This window comes from Notamacropus eugenii, chromosome 7 (assembly GCF_028372415.1).
Source record: "Notamacropus eugenii isolate mMacEug1 chromosome 7, mMacEug1.pri_v2, whole genome shotgun sequence".
Classification (NCBI taxonomy): Eukaryota; Metazoa; Chordata; class Mammalia; order Diprotodontia; family Macropodidae; genus Notamacropus; species Notamacropus eugenii.
In genome coordinates this window covers 10,522,340-10,534,262 of record NC_092878.1, presented here as the reverse complement: position 1 = coordinate 10,534,262, position 11,923 = coordinate 10,522,340, and the positions used below count along the sequence as shown (strand labels likewise).

The 11,923-nt window shown below is 38.0% G+C and overlaps 1 pseudogene; it reads left to right on the top strand.

Annotated features, from left to right (window-relative positions):
* Positions 1-3,460: 3,460 nt before the first annotated feature.
* On the top strand, positions 3,461-11,917 carry LOC140513993 (olfactory receptor 6J1-like; annotated as a pseudogene).
* Positions 11,918-11,923: the final 6 nt, after the last annotated feature.

The following is an 11,923-nucleotide window of genomic DNA, read 5'->3' as shown; positions in this document are numbered from 1 at the left end:
AACCAAAGTTGTGACCTAGATCTTTTGCCTCTAAACCCAGGGTTCTGTTCCTCTATATTCTTGTTCTGTGGCCAAGGAGGAATCACAAAGATTGTGTTGCTTAGTTGTGAGCAGCAAGGAAGCTTGAGAGTAGAATGTGGGTTTGGAAATAAATGAACTTTGAACCCTAAAGCCCATGATCTTCAGGTCTCATGGAAGGTGAGGAGAAATGAAAGCAAAGTGGGAAAAAGAGCAGTAAAGCAGCTTCTAACCCAGACTTACTGCTGATCCCACACCACAGTCTGCACAGGAACAGGCAGCAGGGAGGGGTCTAAGTGGTAGATGAATCACAAAGAATTCCTGAGACTGCAGACATTTCTCAGCACCTAGACCTATCACCATCTCATTAACTGAGGGTGAGGCAAGACCTAAAGCCTTGTGTAGACCTCACTGCATTGAAAGAGCTTGTGGGTTCTGCCCCAGTAGAGATCTTACGGGATATAGCCTGGATGGTCACTTGCCAAGCACGTCACAAAAGGGATTCTTGTTTCAGGCATAAATTGAACTGGACAATCTTTGAGGTCCTTCCAGCTCTTAGGTTCTGTGGTTCTGATTCTGTCGGCGGCAGGCATGAGAGGCAAAAAAAAAATCAGAGGCCTTTCTAATGAGTGGCTAAAGTGATACACACATTTGTCGGAGAATTCAGAGCAAAAGCCAAAGTAAGTTCCATGGAATGACTCCAATTGCAAGAACTGAGTTAGAAAAAGTCACTTTGTGTTTACAGATATTGTGTTTATAAATATGCAGATTGCTTTTTTTTCCTAAATGGAGATAATGGCAGAGGTTCTTTTAACCTGCAGTCCATGAACTTAAAAAAAATTGCTAATTATATTTTAGTATAATTAATTGGTTTCCTTTGTAAACATCCACATCTTATTTTAAGCATTTAAAAACGTTATTCTGAAAAGGAGTCTATTGGCTTCACCCATCTAACTGAAAGACACACACAAAAAGTTAAGAACTATTGTGTCAGTGGAAATAATTAGAGGTGGCAGCAAATTCCAATTAGCAGAAACAAGTTTAAGAAGTGGAGATTTAAGGAAGATGTGAAAATGATCCCAAAGGGCAACTGGCCATTTGCCTCAGGGCTTCTTCAGTTTTCCTGAAGTAGGGTTGGTAGAGCCCCAGCCCTGGAGTTAGGAGGATTTCAGCTCAAATCTGGCCTCAGACACTTCACATTTACTAGCTGTGTGACTCCGGGCAAGTCACAACTCCAACTGCCTCACAAAAACAAAACAAAACGACAAAAAAAGATTAGGATTGGTAAAGGCTCATTATCACTCAGGAATGTAGCAAAAAAGATTCTTCATCTTATAATTTTTCAACTCACATGGCCTCTAAGAGTGGTGAATTCCCTGAGTTTACTACTTATTGTTTAAAGTTGTAATTCACTTTTTAAAATTAATTTGTTTTCAGTTTTCAACTATCACTTCCATAAGTTTTCAATTTTCTCCTCCTCTCTCCCCAAGACGGCGAGCAATCTTATACGGGTTCTACACATGCATTCCTATTAAAGACATTTTCATGTCATGTTGGTCATGTTGCATAGAAGAATTAAAATGAATGGGAGAAACCATGAGAAAAAACAAAACAAAACATAACACAAGAGAGAATAGTCTGCTCCATTCTGCATTCCTATTCCATAGCTCTTTCTCTGGATGTGGATGGCATTTTGTATCCAGTCCTTTGGGAATGTATTAGGTCTGTCTGTCACAAACAGTCCTCACACCCTGTGGCTGTTACTGTGTGCAATTTTTTTAATCCAACAATTATTTCCTTCAAAAATTAAGGGGTGTTCCCACATTCTAGTATTCTAGGATTTAGTGAACATGTTCATGTTCACTCTATCTATTGTCCTTCAACATTTTAAAAACTGTTTTTATTCTATTTCAGATCTTTTTTTTTTCTTTTAGACTAAGACAATATTTTAGCTTGCTTTTGCGTTAGAAAAGCTGCAGCCCTGCAACAAAAAGCCCCAAGTGGAGATTCCCTAAAACCATTTCCATTGGTCGTGCTCAGATTCATTGTGGTTTCTCCTCCACAGCCCATGTTCCCATCACTATGACATACCCATGCAGTTCTGCAGTAATTATCTCACAGTATTCTTTGAGGCATATAGCTTAGGAAAAGCAGTTAGGTAGAGAACAAGTGCTTCAGTGTGTGTGTAGAGACTGCAGTGTTCTAACTATATATAGGATAGAAATTACAAGTATCAATTCATTATTTTCTTTATACAGGTTAATATGGAAATAGAGTTTGGAGTAGTCCCACCTAGTTGTATTTCCTAGTTCGCTCTTTTCTTTACCAGCACCACCATCAGGACCCCTCAGTGACAACCAGAGGGCTCGTCAAACTTTAACAAATAAGATCTTTTTTGTATTTATCTATATGTCCACCTCCCAGTCAAAATCCAAATAGTCCCCCTATTTTTCTGTTCACAGACCATCTCTGATCTAGACTCCTTCACCTACAACCCAGGACAAATATCTAACAGAGTCATCTTAGTTCTACCTTAATCCTTTCTCATTTTTCCTGTACTTCTGTTTTTTAATAAATGCTAATTTTTTCACATACTTTGCCCATAACTACCCATCCCAATATCATATCTAAAAACAATTTAAGTGTATTACTTTGGTCTCAGCAAGGCTAAGGTTACCATATGACTCCAGGGAGATGTTTGGAGGCCAACATTCACTTGCTCACTATGGCGCACTATCTATAAGCAATGTGGTATAAATGCAAAACTATAATGTACTTTAGATTCTTAACAAAAATCTCACTTTTTTCATGCTACTGGACTGCAAGGATTGAGATGAGGGAACCAATGGTGCAGAATGAACCATTTAATTTAAGCACACATATATGCACAGATCCTCTGAGCTACTGGTGAGAATTTAGGACCATGTATGAATTATTAGGCAACCGTATCATTTTATACATATCCGTCATAATAAAACAGTAAATACTAATGATGAAGGCATCTCAGGAACAGGAGGAAAAGTAGTTGACTCACTTGGGAGGTTTAATTTCAGATAATCATTTTCATTTTACTTTATTCATAAGCTCTAGGATGGATAAGTTTAAGGATTTACCTTTAAACAAAGGGGAAAATATTCTGATTATAAAGTGGGGCTGGTTGTAATTATTGTTTTAAAAACTATAAGAATATTCCCTAAAAGTTGGTGGAAAAGATCTGTATTCTCTGTTTTCAACCTGGTTTTCTCTGGCTGATCACACACCATTGTCACTGAAAAAAACTAGTTTTTAACTCTGGCATGTTCAGGATTTTTTTTTTATTTCCAATATAACCTTTTCTTCACATAAGCTTTCTTTCTGTGGTTGTCTAGACAGAAGCTGTAGATTTCATCCATTCATTTCCATCTCGTGGAATTCTTTCCCATTGTCCTCGCAGAAACCCAAGATGACCACACCAAAAGAGAATCAGACCACCATAGTGTCTGACTTCATTCTGCTCGGTTTTCCCAGCAGAGAGGTGGGGCTGCTGTTCTTTGTGTTCTTGCTGCCCACGTACCTGATGACACTCCCGGGAAACTTCCTCATTATCTGCCTTGTGGTGTCCCATTCATGCCTCTACACACCCATGTGCTTCTTCCTCTGCAGTATCTCCATCTTGGACATACTCTTCACCTCTGTATTTCCCCAAGGGTTCTGGACAACTTGGTCACTGGGGATAAGACCATCTCCTTTGCTGAATGTATCACCCAGTGCTTTTTCTACTTCTTCCTGGGGATAGTGGAGTTTCTTCTGCTGACATCCATGCCCCATGGTTAGTACCCACTGAGGCATAGCATCATCATGAGTCCTTCTGCATGCATTGGACTGGTTCTTTTCTCATGGGTGGCTGGTATCTTGTCTCTTCTCTACCCCATCACATTTATCTCCAGGTAACCCTTCTGTGAATCCATTATCATTAGCCACTTTCTCTGTGACAGTGGGCCTCTCTTGGCCCTGGCTTGTACAAACACAACATTTATTGAGCTGATGGACTTCCTCCTATTTTCCCTCGTCATCCTCATTGGATACTTCTATGTTTACATCATCATGACCATTTTATACATCCCATCAACCAATGAGAGAAAGAAGTCCTTTAACACCTGTGATTCTCACTTAACCATTGTAGTGTTTGCTAGTGGGATTATAGTCTTTATGTGACTCCCTCCCAGAAAGAAATCCTGGAGATCAACAAAATACCCTTGGTGTTGAGCAGTGTGATGGCATCTTTTCTCAACCCCTTCATCTACACCTTGCTCAGTGACACTGTGCTAGGAATACTCAGGGAGGCAGGTGGGAGTCAGAGCATTTTTATTTTTGTTTTATTTTTTATTATATTATTTTATTTGCTTTCAGTGTTCTACGATCACTTCCATATATCTTAGATTTTTTTCCCCTCCCTCCCTCTCTCTCCCTGAGTTGGTGTACAATCTTATATAGGTTCTACACATACATTCCTATTAAATACATTTTCATCTTTCATACTTAGTCATCTTGTATAGAAGAATTAAAATGAATGGAAGAAACCATGAAACAAAACAAAATAAAACATAACACAAAAGAAAATGGTCTACTCCATTCTGCAATCCAATTCCATAGTTCTTTCTCTGGATGTGGAAGGTGTTTTGCCTCAAGAGTCCATTGGGAATTTTTTAAGTTCTTGCATTGTGATGAAGTACTAAGTCTACCAGAAAAATTCCTCACGCACTGTGATTGTTGCTGTGTACAAAGTTCTCCTGGTTCTGCACCTTTCACTCAGCATCAGTTCATATAAATCTTTCCAGACCTCTCTGAAGTCTTCCTGTGATGTGGTACTTCAGAGTTGTTTTGATTTGCATCACTCTAATCAGTAGCAATTTAGAGCATTTTTTCATATGACTATGCTTTAATTTCTTTCTCTGAAAATTGCCTGTTCATATCCTTTGACCATTTATCAACTGGGGAATGACTTGTATTCTTAAAGCACAATAGTATGACATTACATTCATATACCACAACTTGTTCAGCCATTCCCCAGTTGATGGACATCCCCTTGATTTCCAGTTTTTGGCCACCAGAACGAGAGCTGTTATAAATATTTTTGTACATGTGGGACCCTTTCTCATTTTTATGATCTCTTTGGGATACAGTCCCAGAAACAATATTGCTGAGTCAAAGGGTATGCACATTTTTGTAGCCCCTTGGGCATAGTTACAAATTGCTCTCCAGAATGGTTGGATCAGCTCACAGCTCCACCAACAATGAATTCTACATGTTCTCCAACATTTATCATCTTCCTTTTTTGTCATGTTAGCCAATCTGATAGGTGTGATGTGGTACCTCAGAGTTGGTTTGCTTCTCTCTAATCAATAGTGATTTAGAGCATTTTTTCATATGACTATAGATAGCTTTAACTTCTTCCTCTGAAAACTGCCTGTTCATATCCTTTGATTATTTATCAATTGGGGAATGATTTGTATTCTTGTACATTTGACTCAGCTCTCTATATATTTTAGAAATGAGGCCTTTATCACAGACACTAGTTGCAAAAATTCTTTCTCAGTTTTCTGGTTCCCTCCTAATCTTGGTTGCATTGGGTTTTTTTATGCAAAAACTTTTCAATTTCATGTAATCAAGATTATCCATTTTGCACCTCATAATGTTGTCTGTCTCTTGTCAAAAATTTCTCCATTCTCCATAAATCTGACAAATACATTATTCCTTGCTCCCCTAATTTGTTTATAGTATCAATCTTTATACCTAGATTCAGAACATTTTTAGTGGGAAGGGGGAGAGAATTGTTGAGTAGAGTATCTAAAAAAGATCGCTGACATGAATTGAAACTTCTTTCTCTTTATCTGAATAAGGATTATTTTCTTCAATTATATGAATATGTTGAAAATATAGTATTCAATATGTAATAATATGTTTGGTATAATAACATCTTTAAGAAAATATAATATAACTCAAAATTTTATGGAAATGAATGTTGAAAACTTAAATAAATAAACAAATTTTAAAAATATAATATAATAGTTAATATTATATAATCATATAAATATATAATCAAGCCTTTTAATATCTACATCACAGTCATTCCAACATATATCAACCTCCTTCCTTCTCTGAATTTAATATTCCCTAAAGGGTAAAAAAATTAAGCAAAAACAATACAGTAACTGTATCTGGCAGTCTGGCTATAAATGATATTCTTTCTTGGTAGCTCCCCACATATTTTCCATAATTAGAACAGAATTTTTTCATTGTCTTTTCCCCAAATTCTAGCCAGTTTTCAATTTGCTCCAGCTTCCTATTAAAGGAGGGAGGAGGGAAGGGAATAAGCATTTGTGAAGCACCTACTAGTTACCAAGAATTGTGTTTAGTGCTTTACAAATATTATCTCATTTTATCCTCACAATAAAATGGGTGGTAGGTACTATAGTTATCATTATTTTACAAGTGAGAAAACTGAAGCAGACAGGGGTTGACTAATTTGCCCAGGATCAAAGAACTATTACATGTCTGAGGTAGGGTTTGAAATGACTTCTTGACTTCGGACCTTAAGATTTATCCACTGTGCCACCAAGTTGCCTTATAATGGTCTTTCCATTTACACAGTCGTTGCATATTCTATATATTCTCTTGTTTCTAATTATTTTGCCCTACATCATTTCAAACAAATCTTCTAATGTTTCTCTAAATTCTTCATAGTCATTATTTCTTTCTTCACAAAAATACTCAATTATATTCCTGCAACATAATTTTTTCACTCATTTTACAATCAATGGGCTTGATTTCTAGTTCTTTGCTACCACAGAGTACTTCTATGACAAACAACTTTTCCTTTAAAACTTTGATCAATGAATGGACCCACCATGATTTAGAGCATTCATGAGGAAATGAGCTACCTACTTTCTTCTGCCTCCTGCTTCCTGAAAGGTGATAGACTCAGTATGCAAAATAAGACATTTTTTTGGACACGAATGATAAGGGAATTTTTTTCACTTGAATATATGTGTGTATGCATACATATGAGGAATATTGGAGAAAGAAGTGAGAATGATGCAAGAAAATTATGAAAAGAGAATTAACAACTTGGTAAAAGAGGCAAAAAAATACAGAAGAAAATACCTCAGAAATAGAATTGGCCAAAATGGTAAAAGAAGCACAAAAACCCACTGAAAGAAAGAACTCTTGAAAAAGCAGAATAGGACAAATGGAAAAATTCACTGAATAAAATAACTTCTAAAGAAGCAAGAATTGATCAAATGGAAAAAGAGATACAAAAGTTCACTGAAGAAAATAATTCCTTAAAAATTAGAATTGAGCAAGTGGAAGCTAAGACTCCACGAGACATCAAGAAACAATAAAACAAAGTCAAAAGAATGAAAAAACAGAAAAAATGTGAAATATCTCATTGGAAAAACAACTATTATATTGATCTAGAAAATAGATCAAGAAATAATTTAAGAATTAGTGTACTACCTGAAAGTCATGATCAAAAAAAAGAGCCTAAGACATCATATTTCAAGAAATTATCAAGGAAAACTGCTGTGATATCTTAGATCCAAAGAGTAAAATAGAAATGGAAAGAATTCACCAATCATTTCCTCAAAGACATCCCAAAATAAAAACTGCCAGGAAAGATCTAGCCAAATTCCAAAGGTCCCAAAGAGAAAATACTTCAAACAATCAGAGAGAAAGAATTCAAATATCATGGGGCTACAGTTAGGATCACATAACATTTAGCAGCTTCCACATTAAAGGACCAGAGGACTTAGAATATGATATTCCAGAAGGCAAAAATACAACCACGAATAATCTACCCAGCAAAACTGAGTATATTTCTTTGCAGGGCAGCAGTGGGGGTGAGGAGATTTATATTTAATGAAAAAGTGGACTTTCAAGCATTCCTGATGAAAAGAGTCATTCCCCAATTGGTCAAAGGAAATAAACAGGCAGTTTTCAGAAGAATATATCAAAGTCCTCTATAGTCATATGAAAAGATGTTCTAAATCACTATTGATTAGAGAAATGCAAATTAAAACAATTCTGAAGTATCACCTCACACCTATCAGAAATCATAAATACTGAAGGGTAAAATAAGGACACTAATGAACTGCTGGTAGAGAAGTGAACTAGTCCAACCATTCTACAAAACAATTAGAAACTATGCCTAAAAGGCTATAAAACTATGCATACACTTTGACCTAGCAATACCACTACTAGGTCTATATCTCAGTAAGATCAACAAAATAGAAAAACATATTTGTACAAAAAGTATGAATAATAGCTCTTTCAGTCTTAAAAAGAACTGGAAATTGAGGGGGATGCTCACCAAATGAGGAACCATTCTGCTAACAGAAAAGATGAGGGGGGTGGTTTCAGAAAACCACGGTTACATCTATACGAACTGATGCAAAATGAATTGAGAAAAACTGGGAGGTCACTATGCACATTAATAGCAATGTTGTAATGATGACCAGCTGGGAAAGACTTGGCTTCTCTGATCAGTACAATGATCCAAGACAATTCCAAAGGAATCAGGATGAAAAGTGCTACCCACTTCCAGAGAGAGAATTTATGAACTCTGAGTGCAAATTGAAATATAATTTTTTCACTCCTTATTTTTCTTGCTTTTAAAAAAATATGACTAATATGGAATGTGTTTGGCGTGATTTCACATGTGTAGTTGATAGCATATTGCCATCTCAGGGGCTGAAGCAGGGGGTGGGAAGGAGAAAGGGAGAAAATTTGGAACTCAAAATTTAAAAAGAAAAGAATATGGAAAATAAATAATAGTAAAATTTAAAATACAAAGTAAATGAATCATGGTGGAAAAGCCAGCCTCAGGGCCCGAAAGACCTTTGCTCAAGTCTAGTCTTTGGCGATGTGACTCTGCTTAAGTCATTCAATTTCATAGCGCCTCCAGACTAAGACTATGAGTCACATAAATTGGCCTGTCGGCATTGGTTGAGGAACTTTCTTCACCAGGAGTTCCCCACACCAATGAAATGACAGGTACAAATCAAATCAACAAATAATCTTATTTTAAGAACTAAAAATGTTTAAAAGTGTAATTTTATCACAATATCATCCTGTGGATTCTTTAAAACACCTATAAGCCTTCCCAGATTTCCATTTCATCATTTCTTATGGTACAGTAATATTCCACTATATTCATATAGAGAATGCTTTCCAAAATGCCCTCACGTATATTTTTGGCCATCCACTGAATAAGGAAAGCTCTAAGGAATCTGTCTCATGAGTTCCAACCTTAGTCCCCAAACAGACCTGAGAAGGATCTCAATCTGTCTGTGGATCACGCAGTTATTGTTGGAGGTGCTGGTGGTAGTACTTATTCTCAAAGAGGACCAAGGCCATTATGAGGGTGATGACTTGCAAGTGGTTCGGATTTAAATGACACAGAGCTGCACAAAGTCATCAGCCTCACTCTCTCCTCCAGGTTTGTTCATGTGGAAAAATAAATTCCTCTGTGGTTAGTAATCTTTAAGATAGTGGAAGTCTTCTCAAAGATAAAATCAGCCTTGCTCTTTTTGTAAATGTCCTTGAGAAGGGAAATAGAAGATAGTCTGAGGATCTCTTTTGTTATTGCCCTATTTCTGTGACCTTGAAGGTTTCTTCATCTAGGAACAAGATGTTTTCCCAAAATCCACAGTGCTCAGGTTCATTCTTCTCCTCCACAACCCTTTCAGCTATAATATTTCATGAGTCTGTGAAGGTGACTGGGAACAAGTACAAGTGTGTGCTGCCTTGAGAACATGTCAAATGCAAAATCCCAATTTACAAAACAAATAAATCAGAGTGGGGAGATTGTGAAAAGTTACACTGGACAACACAGATGTTCAGTCATTCAATTAACAAGAACAACTGAGGGCCTACTAAAAGTGTCAGTTGCTAGATGATGGTGTTACAAATACAGACATGAAGCACTGCTGATTCTCTCAAGGCGTTTCTGATCTGTCAGGAACACCACATATGCATAATGTACACACCTAAGTAGATAGAGCTTATACACAAAGTAAGAAGGAGGCCATTTGGCAAGATGGGGGGGTGGGGGAGGTACTAACAACTAGTGGGAAGGGCATTCAGGAAAGTCCTCATGTAAGAGATAACATTTGGGCTGAACGCTGATGAAAACTAAGGGATCCTAAAAGGTGGTCAGGGGCGAGCCTCTGACACAAGTCTGACCTGCATGGACTACATCTGGCAGCATGGGAGGGGAAAGTAATTTTTCTCATTCTAGGTAAGAGTTTAGAATTTAACATGAGATATACAGTAGACTTTTTTAAAAAAGCTCAAAAGACAGACAAATGCTTTGGGAATTTTCTAGCTAGCCACCAGAAGAAGCTGGCTGAAATCTAAATCTCCAAGCCCAAAATAGCCTCAGGATAGGAATACTTTAGAGATGAGATCTAATAGCCTCAACAGCAACTCAGCAGAAAAGGAACTGGATAGCCAGCTGAAGGCCACTGGATAGTCCCAGAACAGGGTAACAGAGAAGCAGACATTCCTGACAGAGAACAGACATGCCCAAGAGAGAGCATCTCACTGCAGAGGAGTAGTAGCAGAGTGGGACCCTCACCAGAGAGTCCTGGGGACTCCTCAACATCAGAGGCCTGAGCTGCCCCAACTACAAACTTTCCTGAACCAGGCATGTTCGCTCTGTGTGTGACACTCCATGCATTTTCCTGGGCCACCAAGGTTTCCTGAATATTTTACAATCAACTTTAAATCTCTGTTTAGAGTTTTTTTAATCTCTTTTTATCTTTCCTCTTTCTGAGGTAAAATATGTAGAGGTATCTCTCAGCAGAATGCAAAGATTCCTTTCTCCAGCAACAGTTCTGCTTGGTTTCCTCTTGAAGGAACATCATGCTCCCCTCCACAGCAAGATAAGCTGATCGCCTGAAATCTCATCCCTGTGAAGAACGACTCAGGTTTAGATACCTTCAGTTGCCTCTCTACTCTGATTGGAGGGCTGAAGGGGAGAACACTGAACTCCTCCCCAAACCTTCCTTTATAGAGGGCTCCCAGCATTCTGGATGACTCCATGTTCCACCAGCAGCTCTGCTTGGGGCCTACTCTAGAGAAAAGCATGCCCCAGCACCAGATGACCCCCTTTAATCATCCCCTCAGTTTTCAGTTTCCTTCTGTGTTGTCTTCCTTCATTAGACTATAGCTCCCTGAGGACAAGAACCCTCTATTTGTCTTACTTGTATCCCCAGAGTTTCTGGCTAAGTACAAAGGCCTGGAATGGAACAAAGCCCTGTGCTTGGAGGAGGTGCAGATCAAACTAGACTTAAGTCTGGAGGAAATGTTGCTACTAGTGGAAGAAGTCTTCCATTCAGAACCTTATAGCCAAGAGGAAGTCTGCAATTACCTAGACATTAGCCTGGAGGAACTCAAAACCCAAATCCTTTGCAAGAACACTCAAGATGGTAAGTCCTAAGAACTGCCAATCAAAGATAAGTTGCTTCCTTTTCTTCACCTCCAGTACGTGGTTAAAGCCCAAGTTCCCAAATGACATGTATCAGTTTTGAAGAATTCTGGAATGAAAATCTGGGTATGTAACCCCCTGGTCTCTACACTTATCCACCCTTCAGCCACTTTGTTACAAAACAGTAGGTGCTTTCAGTGAGAAAAGTACCTCCCAAGTGAGGTGTTATTATAGCGAATGGGATCATGAAGACTCTACTGACTTGTGACAGGCTGGATGGTTTCCACCATAGCCTGTGGTTCATTTTCTCTTATCTCTTTGTTGAGTTTGTTAAATCTATTTTAATTTCTTTAGGTATCTTGTCTGGCAGCATCAGAAACTGGAGATGGAGGTAGGAGGCGTGGGCTTATGAAGCAGCTCCCTTGGTAGTGCTTG